Consider the following 11939-nt stretch of genomic DNA (forward strand, 5'->3'; position numbering starts at 1 on the left):
TGTGTGTGTGTGTGAGTGTGTGTGTGTGTGAGAGTGTGTGTGTTTGTGCATGTGTATGTGTATTGATGTGTGCATGTGTATGAATGTGTGTGTGTCTTAGTGTGTGTGTGTGTATGTGTATGAATGTGTGTGTGCGTGTGCGCGCGCTCATGTGTGTGTGTGTGTGTGTGTATTTGTGTGTGCTGTACAGTATATGTGTGTATGTATATATTGGTGTGTGTGCGTGTGTGTGACTTATCTATAGTAATATCCATCTTTTCATTGTTTCAGCTGAGAAGGAGCAACAGGACGTCGCGCCCCCCGCAGCGCTATGGTAAGTTGCTGATTTACAAATGTACTGATTTTTATCACACCTGACACTGATTGTGTGCATGGCGTAAATACTTCTAAAAAAATTTGGGCTGAGCTGCACAACAATTGTGTTAAGAATGGAACGTCCCATGTTCAATTCATTACAATATGGTGCCCTAACCTTTGGAGAATTGTCGCCTATGGACTTGTTTTTCTGCGATCGAAAATGACTAATAACACAACACTCCTTTATAATACTTAATTAAACCTCCTTGGGCAAAGTAATACTGGTCATTCTAAGCTGCAGCGAGTCAGCTATTGGTCTGAGAACCAAATTTCCCTAATAGTATATACATGTAAGTGCTTGGTGTATGATGTGTGTTTTGGGTATGATGCCAGAGTGTTTCATCAGTTTTATGAGATTTTACTGATGCGTCTCCTTCATGTGTTTTTCTCTCACAGCTGATGACCCCCGCTTCCAGCCGAAGCGCCGCCGTACCATTTAGTGGTAGCCGCACCCTACACTGGGCGAAAAGGCCACTGGGATAACCACCTGAAAAAGGTGTGTAAACTTTTTGTCTGTCTGCGTTTAACAGTTGTGCCACTGTCCACATGGAGGGGGGGGTGGGGGGATGGGATTGTAGCCTGAGTGTCAGCCTTGTTAGCTTTCGTCCGCTACCCAAGGTCCGCTCCCCGCCTTGGGTAGCGGACGAAAGCTAACAAGGCTGACACTCAGGCTAATGGGATTGCACCCTAAACGTATAATAAAACCTAAAAACCTCCCCGCACCAAAAAAATAAAAAAACATAAAATAAAAAAAAACTATAAAATTGATAAAACCCAAAAAGAAAAGAAGGGAGGCAAAGTCCGTCTGCCACCTCCACGCGGTGCCTCCCGGTAACGCTTCATGCGGCTAACGGCAGCTAACGGCAACAAAATTCCAAACAACCCCCAGTGCTTGCAAACAACAGCATTGGCTATTGGCTTTTACACATTGGAGTTTTCGTTTACACATTGGAGTTTTCGTATCACATTCTACAAACCTGATGAGTTTTTCTTGAAAGAAACAACAACAACATGGGATACTCCTGGAGTTTCCTTTGATTCACAAAACCAGAGTATTACAGTACAACCAACATGACTGCCCCCTTGCTGATAAACTGCAAACCTGACTGAAAGGCTGCGAAAATGTTTTCAGTCTTCTGTGTGCCTTACTTACTCCCTGCATCTGGCTTTGCTGCAAACTCAAACCAACTGTTACGCAAAATAAGTTCCCGCAAACAAAGTTCAATTTAAACAAATCAATCTAATAAATCCATTTAAACAAATAAAAGAATTAATCAATCTAATAAACCGATTTAAACAAATAAAATCGACTGGGGTCATATGGTGCAATCTCATAGAACTAAAACCATGTGGGTACAGTGGTATCGACTTGCAAAATTGTGGTCCAACTTTACAATGTGGTTTCAGTGGTGCTGACTTTCAAAACTGTGGTACACAATGTGTGAACAGTGGTACATGATGTGGTATGTGAAGTCAATATACCATGATGGCAAGGGGCCGAGTGGCTGCAAGATGGAAACTTGTATACTACAGTACGACCAACCTGGCAACATGGTTTTTAGAAATCACGACACCGCCTCCTTGCTTTAACTGCAAACCCAAAAGGCTGTGAACATGTTTTCAACTTACTGCGCACCATTTCTTTATATACTCCCTGGATTCCCCACAAACTCAAACCACCACCAATGGTTTACCTACATGTGCCTCCCTTGAAGTTTCAACAAACATTAGTTTGTTCAAGATAGAAACTTTGCTGCCCAACATGTTTTCGATCTACTGCATGCCAGTTCTTTACTCCCTGGACTTACCGCAAACTCAAACCACCACCAACAGTTTACCTACAAGTGCTCCCTTGCTGCAAACTGAAGTTTCAACAAACTTTTTAGTTTGTTCAAGATAGAAATTTTGCTGCCCAGTATGCCCAATGCCTCCCTTGCTGCAAACTGAAGTTTAACAAACTTTTTAGTTTGTTCAAGATAAAAACTTTGCTGCCCAGTGTGCCCAATGCCTACGGTGTCAGGTACAGTGGAACAGACTTGCAAAACATGATTCAAATTTGTAATGTGTGAACAGGGATACATTCCTGCAAAACGGATACATTGTGGGTTACTGTGTGGTTTCCCAAGTTACACTTAGCGGAAAGCTGAGTTGAAAAAATCGGCCCTCATGCAACAGGAGCTAAAACCACCACCGAAAACAAGTGTTCCCCGCGTATGTCTTCAACACTAGTGCACCTATTCCCAAAAATGAATTTTGAGCCCTGATCTCTTTCAATTAGCTTTCTCAAGTACTGTGACACACTTACATGTGTATATTACTATGTGGCCGAACTACAACTGACTACAGGGTTTGCCCATAAATACTTGACATTGTGTTATATCGTGAACCTTCAAAGTGCGGATGCCATTCGGATCAGCAGAGAGCAGTGTGAAGTTCAACACTTTTGTCTAACCGACATATAGAAATATTCCAAAATGATTTCATGATTGAACTGGTTCCATTTTTTAAGAGTGAACACCTGGTCAAAAGGACCACCACATATCAGGTGGTGAAATGTACTTTTGTAAAGGCTTGACCTGTATCAAACAACTTTAGTACAAGACTTTATCAAAACTGGAGGCAAGATGCCCATCTGGTAGTTAGATCACAATTTGGCCAGGTGGTGAACTGTACATTTGTACAGACTTCGCTGTATCAAAGAACTGTACAATACGTAAACCTCCTTGCTTAAACTGGACGCAAAACACCTAGAGGATTACGTTGTGCTCAATCGTGATGGCTGAGGGACGACAATCGTGTTTGCTCCTAGAGTTTCATGCTGCTACCTTGAGTTTGCAGGCGCCGCTTTCTCAAGGGAGGGGCCACTTAAGGAGCGCACATAAAATATGTACTTCCTTCCTTAGCCTGCTATGTTTGCTCCCAGAGTTTTATGCTGCTACCCTGAGTTCGCAGGCGCCGCTTACTCAGGGGAGGGGCCACTTCAGGAGCTCACATAAAATATTATGTAATTCCTCAGCCTGCGTGATTGAGTAACATCCGAGTGCTGGGTGTGTGGTCCTGACACTAGTGAAACAAGAGGCCAGTAGTACAGTCATCCCTGGCTCCCGGGAATCGAACCCATTCTGAACCCAGGCAGCTAGCTTACCAATGCAACATGCTAACTGTAAGGCCAAAAAGTCCAGACTTGTTGGACTAGGCCGGTTAAATATCCAGGTGCTTGAAGCCCATTGTTACACTGGTAGTAAGAAGAAGAGTTAGCACAAAAATATGTTTACTCAGCACTCAGCACTTTACGTGGAGAATATCAGTGAGTGACTTTATCCAACCGTGCAGGGCTCAGAATACTGGCTGAAAATGCAACCTTCTGCACCCAAACACACAAATTCGTGAAGAATTCCGTATTTTTGATAATTTGTAAGAACAGTTCCAGCAATTGGAACCAACTTCTCGACAAAACAGTGCACCAGGACAGTGTTAACACTACAACAACTTTAATATGAGTACTGACAGCTATATAGAGGCTACCCGTCATTAAGCTCCCGACTCCTATGTTCAGGTAAATTAGAACTTTGCAGCTGATCAGCTGACATCCTACTTCATCTTGAGTTGTCACACCTCCAAATTTTACTTTACGCATGTTCACACCTGCAAATTTTACTTTACGCATGTTCAGATTATTGAGTAGATCAGGTGAATACTTGTGATTTTGCCACAAGCAAACAGAAGGACGGGTCCTAGAGATGTACAATGAGTTATAATATGATATTCAACCATGCAGAGAATGATTTAATTTCAATTCAATATCTTATAAAATCCAGCCCATTATTTTGAATAGCTGCAGTTTTAGCATCTGTCAGCGAGTGGCGCTTTTAGAACAAACTTGGCAACATCCTGAAGTTCTCAAAGCTGCAGACAGCTTGTAAATGGGTCTTTAAACCCTACCTTGAGAATATGCTAAGACTTGCTTTTTCTATTGAATTGTAACACTACTTTGGCTATGTCTAGCACACAAAAACACCAACACTGGGACCTGACAACTTCCTTTGCATGAATCGCAACAGGCAGAGCATTTAATATGTTACAAAAAACTTTTTTTATATTACCCTTTTAATAAGTCCCTGAAACTAACCATTTTTTTTGTGGACTTGGTAAACTGAAACTTAGCAAATGTACACTTAAGGGATGACATAACTAATTGGTCGAGTAACAGTACCGTAACTGTTAAAATGTTCCAGACAGTATTTGCTTAGTCTGACACAGTTTTTTGTTGACCTCCCCACTCCAAAACGAAGACACAGTGAGGGATGTCTTTCATAATTGCATAGGTAAGCAAAGGTGAACATTCATTCCTGCACACTGCAGTTAGACTCTATAATAACTCTATTTCCTAGCCCAACCATCAGCCTGTGAGCTCAGATCTTTTTTTAGGGTTTGTTACTATACTATGTATTTTTGTCTGTCTCATGCACATATGATATTCAACATATATAGTACGCACAAAACACCTAGTAACGTAATTCAGGGTATATAGACATGTATATGTGTATATTTCCCTGTCAATGTATGTTTGAGGAAGAAATAAATAAAAACATAATCTGATGGTGCCGAGCAGGGACTGTATCTGTATCGGTATAGCAGCCCTTTGGTGTAGCACACACCACTGCAGCAGCTAGCTGCCAGTAGACTGTATGCAAGGATCTTTTGGCTGTCTGCATGTTGTGAAACAGCAAACCTGAGGATACTTTAGGTTGATTTTGTTATTAGTACTACATAACTTTTACTAGGTATTTGTCAATATATTTTTGTATTTATTCTTTTCCTATGGTTTCTGTGACCCCAACTGGACCTCTGGGAAGAGTGTCCAAGGCCAGCTATGGGCTTTTTTGTTTGAATAAAGGTGATTGAGTGATTGATTGATTGATTGATTGATTGAAGGTATAGGATTGTTTCGATCAAAAACCTCCTTTCCTTCCCTGAAATAAGTCTATAAAATAACGAGAATACAGTATCATGATAATTTTTATAATTGACATGTCAAACAATTATCGCAGATTGGCAAGTATTGCTGGACAGGTGTATTTGTGAAGTCAACTGGTGAGTCAAATGCTAGTAAAAGGCACTCGGATACCACGGCTTTCAAAGAAGGTCATTAATCTTGTCATAAATCTAGAAGATTTCCAATGTTTTATTTATCAATCCACAGCTTACAAATCATTTATGTAGCTCACCACACATCTAGAAGTAAGTGATTTCGTGTTGCAAGTGTAAATTTTGATAGCAGATTTTTAATGTTCCCCTTCAACAGCTAGGTCAGGAACATCTAGAAGTAAAGACTAGTTGCGACAAAGTAAAAGAAAGATGTATTTGCTTTGTGTTGCAAATACTAATTTTTGATATTACTTTGATGTTACTTGAACAGCCTTAGAAATTGCAGTTAACACTTTACTAGTCTTTAACAGAATGTAATAAAGCAAAAGTAATTGATTTTTAGCTGCAAATGCAAAATTTTGATGGCAGATTTGCAATGCTTCCTTTTACAGCGAGGTCAGACTGTAAAGATTTTGCTACAAAAGCTTAAGAAAGGCAAGTTTAAGTTCAGTAGTAGTGTGTGTGTGTGTGGGGGGTAAGCATGTGGACTACGGACAAGATGACATCCTGCTCTTAATGTCTGATGAAGGGCTGTCCACAACATGTGCAGGAAGGTTGTTCCACTCAGGAAATTTGATGGTTCTGGTATTACTTTTAACTTAAAGTTTAAGGCTGGGGCAATTAATTGGAATCAGTGACTAAGTTCCTAGTTTTCCCTTCCCTCCATGTCTTGAGGGGTCTTCCACAAGGTACGGATCTGAAAACTAGTAGTGACATGCCTAAAGTTGTATTTTGGTGGCTTTTTTTTTGCAAATGAAACATGGCCAAACCATCTCATCTTAGCACTATGTTCAGATTAATTTACTTTAAGATTTGGGGCATGATCTTGTAATGTAACTTTTAAATATTAAGGAATGCTCTCTTTGACATTCTTCTCTCACAGGCAAACAGGAGAATTTCATCCTCCTTTTATGTAGATCGTTGCATATTATTATTAATTTTTAAGCACCTGGAATCTTGACATTGATGCTATAATACTGAAATCTTGGCAACTCCTGTTTTACTTCACTCGAATGTAGACATTTTTAGGTATTTGTAACTCTGGCTGCTGGTTATAGGTAGCCCTTGTCAAGTTGCAAAAGTCGTGACATAGTTGGGAGGCCAGACAGCCTGCCTCCTTTCAACCCTCTTTGCTGCTGTGCCAGAGGTCGTGGACGTCCCAACTACTAACTACCTAATACCAGCCCAGAAGAGAACAAGAAATAGCCATGCCTTCAAGTACCAGAGTTATCAACCAAGGATTGAGGTGTTCAAGAATTCCTGGAACTTTCCTAGAACTATCGCAGAGTGGAACTTGCTGTCACCTAGTACAGTAGGGGCATTGTCATTAGATAGCTTTAAGCAAAGTCTAGAGATATATAGATGTTCAAGGTTTAGGTGTAACAAGTTGATCGGTGTAATGTAGCCAGCTGCTGCCGTGCCGCCTGCCTGCGAAGCTGGTGTGTTACGGAGGCGACGCTGGCTGAGCAAACTTGTACATGCTTGGTTTCCTTAGGCACACTGCAGGATGCTGCTGTATGGTGTGTCCATGGTCTTTCCAGCTTTAATAGTTTCATTTAAATTGACAATGGGCTAGCCTCTACCAGGCACCGCGGATCGCTGGGTCGCAAATTGGATCTTCTATGGCTCTGGATCTTCTCTGGTATACTATCCCTTTATTTCGGCCAATTTCTACTACATATATTTTTCCAGCGATCCGCGGTGCCTGGTAGAGGCGGAGAATGCACAAGAAGCATCTCATCTGGAATTAGTTTAGCCAACGTTCCTAGTGTTCCAGACTGTTACCATTAACTTTAACCCTTAGTAAACTCTAGTCTATCTCTAAAAGGCAATTTCGGTCCTGAAACCTTGAATCAAAGAATCTCCCTATCAAAAGCCAACAAAATATATAGAAGAATTTCAGCTTTCTGTCAATTTTGTCCATTTATTTGAGTTTTCCATGTGGATAGTTTTTATTTTTGTTGAGTATATTTGTTTTTATTTTAGTTGAGTATTATCAGTATTGTAATTTCTGCACCTTTCATTTCCTAGTTACCGATTCCCATCCCTTGTACCTTATGGCTTTCCTAAGTTGTTTACCTTGGACTTGAACTAAAACCATAGAGTCTGACTTTATTCTGACTTAAGTGTGATGGTTCATTAACAAAAGCTGTGTCATAATGTAAATGCTGCAAGGGACAAGAAAAAAAAAGAAAAGCCACATCCCAGGACCTGATATCCAGTGATCAAAGTGTCAAGCAGTTGCTGAAACTTGCTGAAACATGGACGTCACCCTGCAACTTCAACTAGTTACAACAGAAGAAGCTAAAGAAGAAGCCTTGAAAACAGAGACATCACGTGACGGAAGTCCTACACATGTTCTCAGGACAAGGTTTCAGCATATTGACTGAGAGAACTGTAGGGAACTGTTTCCTACCCAAGCCGGTGAGTCTACAACATGTCGCAAAAAAAAAAAGACGTGAGATGAACTGCTTGGGTGTTTGGAACAGGTCATTCTACGTTCTCAAGACGATTTCAACACACAGACTGCCTGCTGTTATAAACTGGGAACAGTTTCAAACCCACCCTGATGAGATTGTCGAAAAAAAAAACGTCAGATGAACTTCTTGGGACCTCCATAGGAGCTGTTTAACACACAGCGTACGGACACGAAAGGGGAACAGATTCCACCCACGCTGATGATTCTACATGAAAAAAAAAGCTTGGAACTTGTAGAGCCGCCACTGTCCCGATTGTCAGAAGGATTTCAGCACATGTATACATGTCAACCCAAACAGAGGGAGGATGCACAGTAACTTTTCAAGGAAACTTTTCAAGATCAAGATCACCTGCTGTCACAAGTGCGTGTCACAAAAACAGTACATGATTGTGTGGTGTACTTCTTGGACATGCCTCAAAAGCTGAACCGACCCAGCTAGGAAGTGATGAATCAGGTACTCACCTCATGATCATCAGAGCCAGTAGCACCCTACAGCACACCCCCAAAGAAATTGGGAGGACCGAAGCAGTCTTCAGCAAACTCAGCAAGCTTGAAGTCACCAGAGTCAAGTGGACGTCATCTGCCAAAGAAAAGAACATCCTGGAGTCATTACAGGTAAATATTTTGAACTGATTACACATGCTTTTTCCAAGACAATTTGGATGGATTTGACTCAGGACACATTTCCCTGTGTTGTTGCTTTTTTAATGTGTGATCAAATAATGTATTTTTCATTTGTATTGACTTGGAGAACACAATCATGACTTTGTATATTGGGCCATGCTTTCTTGCATTTTTCATTCATCAGCACTTGAGCTTGCTGTTTTTTAATGTGTGGTCAAATAATGACTAGTTCTTTTTTATTCCTCAGCAGTTGGAGAACTGTGGCTCAGCATGCTTTGGACTTAGTCCATTGCAGGAATTGAGGCATTGAGATGCAGCCAAAGTCATTATAGGTAAATATTTTGGGCTAATTTGACATAGCCACAATTAACACATACTTTTTCCATGTCTACATTGAATGGATTTGACTCACATTTTCCTGTACCATGTAAACTGAACTTAATGCTACTGAGTTTTTCATTTGTATTGACTTGGAGAACGTGTGTGTATATTGGTCCTGATGCTTTCTTATAGGCTCTTCTTAATTCATCAGCAGTTGAACTTGTGTTGTTCTTTAATGTGTGATAAAATAATGACCTTTTTTTTTCTTTTTCATCCCTCAGCAGTTGAAGACAGTATTCAGATAACTGTGGCTCAGCGTGATTTGGACTTGGTCTGTCCTGCTTCAATGACAAGTCTCAAGACCAATACAAGTACAATACAGCAATGCCAAGCACAATACAGACAGATGCAAGCAAAAAGAACATCCTGGAGACATTGAGATGCAGCCACAATCATAGGTAAATAGTTTGAGCTGATTTGACATAGGCGTGATTTACACATGCTTATAGATGCACTGAGCTATTGTTTTATCCATTGTGTAGTACACTGCAATTTAGCCCTTGTATTTTTTTTGTTTGTTCTTTAAAGTGTGATCAAATACATGTAATAACCAGTTCTTTTTCTTCATTCCTCAGCAGTTGAAGACAGTCTTCAGAGAACTGTGGCCCAGCATGATTTGGACTCGGTCCATCCTGCTCCAATGACAAGTCTTAAGACCAAGATTGCAGGATCACTTCAGTGATGTGGAAGCACAATACATTCAAATGCCAGCAAAAAAACATCCTGGAGACACTGAGATGCTTGAGTCTCAGTCATTAGAGGTAAGTATTTTGAACTGATGTGACTTAGGCGCGATTTACACATGCTTTTTCCAAGTCGACTTTGACGGATTTGACTCAGGACACATCTTCCTGTGCTATATGTGTACTAAACTGAACTTAATGCTACTGAAAGGCCAAAGTTTGGGTCATGTTTTTATGCGTTCTTCTTTATTCATCAGCACTTGAGCTTCTTGTGGATGTGTGATGAAATAATAACCAGTTCTTTTCCTTCATTCCTCAGCAGTTGAAGACAGCCTTCAGAGAACTCACTGGCCCAGCATAGTTTGGACTCAGTCCGTCTTGCTCCAATGACAAGTCTCCAAAGACATCCTCTCAGCACCAAGATTGCAGGATCACCTCAGTGAGGTGGAGGCACAATACAGCAATGCCAAGCACAATGCAGTCAAGTGCCGGTGAAAAGAACATCCTGGAGACGCTGAGATGCAGCCTCAGTCATTATAGGTAAATATTTTGAGCTGATTTGACTTAGGAATGATTTATGCTTTATCCAAGTCAACTTCGATGGATTTGTATATTGGGACATGCTTTCATGCATTTTTCTTCATTCATCAGCACTTGAGCTTGTTGCTTTTTAATGTGTGATCAAATAACCAGTCCTTCTTTTTCTTCATTCCTCAGCAGTTGAAGACAGTCCTCAGAGAACTGTGGCTCAGCGTACTTTGGACTCGGTCCGTCCTACTCCTATGACAAGTCAAGACTGGTTCCTCTCAGCATCAAGGATGCATGATCACTTCAATTAGGTGGAAGCACAACACGGCACAATACAGTCAAGTGCCAGCAAAAATGACACACTGGAGACACTGAGATGCAGCCTCACTCATTCTCATAGGTAAATAGTTTGAGCTGATTTTGACTTAGGGGTAATTTAACCGTTTTGTCGACTTGGATGGACATTGTGGTAGAAATTTTCCCGTGTAATCTGAACTTAATCAAAATCTTTTGTAGCTGCACTGAGCTATTGCTTGATCAAGTAATAACCAGTTCTTTTCTTCTTCATTCATCAGCAGTTGAAGACAGTCTTCAGAGAAGCCTGACAAGTCTTAAGACCATGATTGCAGGACCTGCTTCAGTGAGGTGGAAGCACAATACAGCAATGCCAAGCACGATCAAATGCCAGCAAAAAAGCACATCTTGGAGACACTGAGGTGCAGCCGCAGTCATAGGTAATAGTTTGAGCTGATTTGACATAGGCATGATTTATATGCTTTTTCCAAGTCGACTTGGATGGATTTGACTCGAGACACACTTTCCCTGAGTGTGCAAATTGGACTTAATGATTTCTTTTCAAAGTTGTACCGAGTTATTTAATCCATTGTGTAGTACACTGCAATTTAGCCCCTAATGAAATTGTTGTTCTCTGATGTGTGATCATAATAATAACCAATTCTTCTTTATTCCTCAGCAGTTGAAGACAGGCTTCAGAGAACTGTGGCTCAGCATGCCTTGGACTCGGTCCGTCCTACTGCAATGACAAGTCTCAAGACTAAGATTGCTTCAGTGAGGACATTACAGCAATTCCAAGCACAATACAGTCAAGTACCAGCAAAACAAACATCCTGGAGACACTGAGACACAGTCATTATACCTACTGGTAATGCCTTCTTTTTGTAGCTGCACTGAGCTATGATAATCCACTGTGTAGTACACTGCAATTTAGCCCTTGACTTGAGCTTGTTGTTTTTTAATGTGTTATCAAATAATAACCTGTTTTTTCTTCATTCCTCAGCAGTTGAAGACAGTCTTCAGAGAACTGTGGCTCAGCGTGCTTTTGAAGCACAAGACAGCACTACATCCGCACATCAAAATCAAAGGATTCAGAGAGCTGGGATTTCTGTACAATGCAGCAGCACTACACAAGCAACACTGCAGCTTGTCTTCACAGGACCAAGGAAGGTGTTGGAAGTCGTCTCTATCCATAGTAAAACGAAAGAACTGTTCAGAGTAAACATCACAACAGTCTTGCAAGCCCTTCTCAAGACAGAGAGTGCACAACCTTTGACCGCTTGGTGATTTCGTGGAGGAAGAAAGCCAAGTGAGAGGAAAAGCTGACAAGGGAGAGATGTTTGGGCTTGGACGTGCGTGTGACATTACACTCCCTTTCTGTTGATGCGGTCTCCATCTCTCTCTCCCTCTCGAACCAGTTTAACGTCTCTTTCCTCCCCAAAACT

At 41.0% G+C, this 11939-nt stretch overlaps 3 long non-coding RNA genes across 3 annotated transcripts in view; 2 read left to right on the top strand and 1 right to left on the bottom strand.

The window, feature by feature from the left end:
* Positions 1–9268, bottom strand: part of LOC109478182 — a 9891-nt gene extending 623 nt beyond the window's left edge. The window contains exons 1-2 of the long non-coding RNA XR_002140715.1: positions 9258–9268; positions 6455–6461 (exon numbers count right to left, since the gene is read on the bottom strand). This is a non-coding gene — a long non-coding RNA (uncharacterized LOC109478182). The remainder of the gene's footprint in view (positions 1–6454; positions 6462–9257) is intronic.
* A 312-nt stretch (positions 9269–9580) lies between these two features.
* Positions 9581–10586, top strand: LOC109478181. Its single transcript, XR_002140714.1, has 3 exons — positions 9581–9750; positions 9992–10212; positions 10390–10586. It is a non-coding gene; the product is annotated as an uncharacterized LOC109478181 (long non-coding RNA).
* Positions 10587–10743: 157 nt separating this feature from the next.
* LOC109478180 lies at positions 10744–11619 on the top strand. The gene is made up of 3 exons (XR_002140713.1): positions 10744–10934; positions 11174–11362; positions 11498–11619. It is a non-coding gene; the product is annotated as an uncharacterized LOC109478180 (long non-coding RNA).
* The last annotated feature ends 320 nt before the right edge of the window (positions 11620–11939 follow it).

This window comes from Branchiostoma belcheri, unplaced genomic scaffold (genome assembly GCF_001625305.1).
Source record: "Branchiostoma belcheri isolate BF01 breed outbred unplaced genomic scaffold, Haploidv18h27 scaffold421, whole genome shotgun sequence".
Classification (NCBI taxonomy): Eukaryota; Metazoa; Chordata; class Leptocardii; order Amphioxiformes; family Branchiostomatidae; genus Branchiostoma; species Branchiostoma belcheri.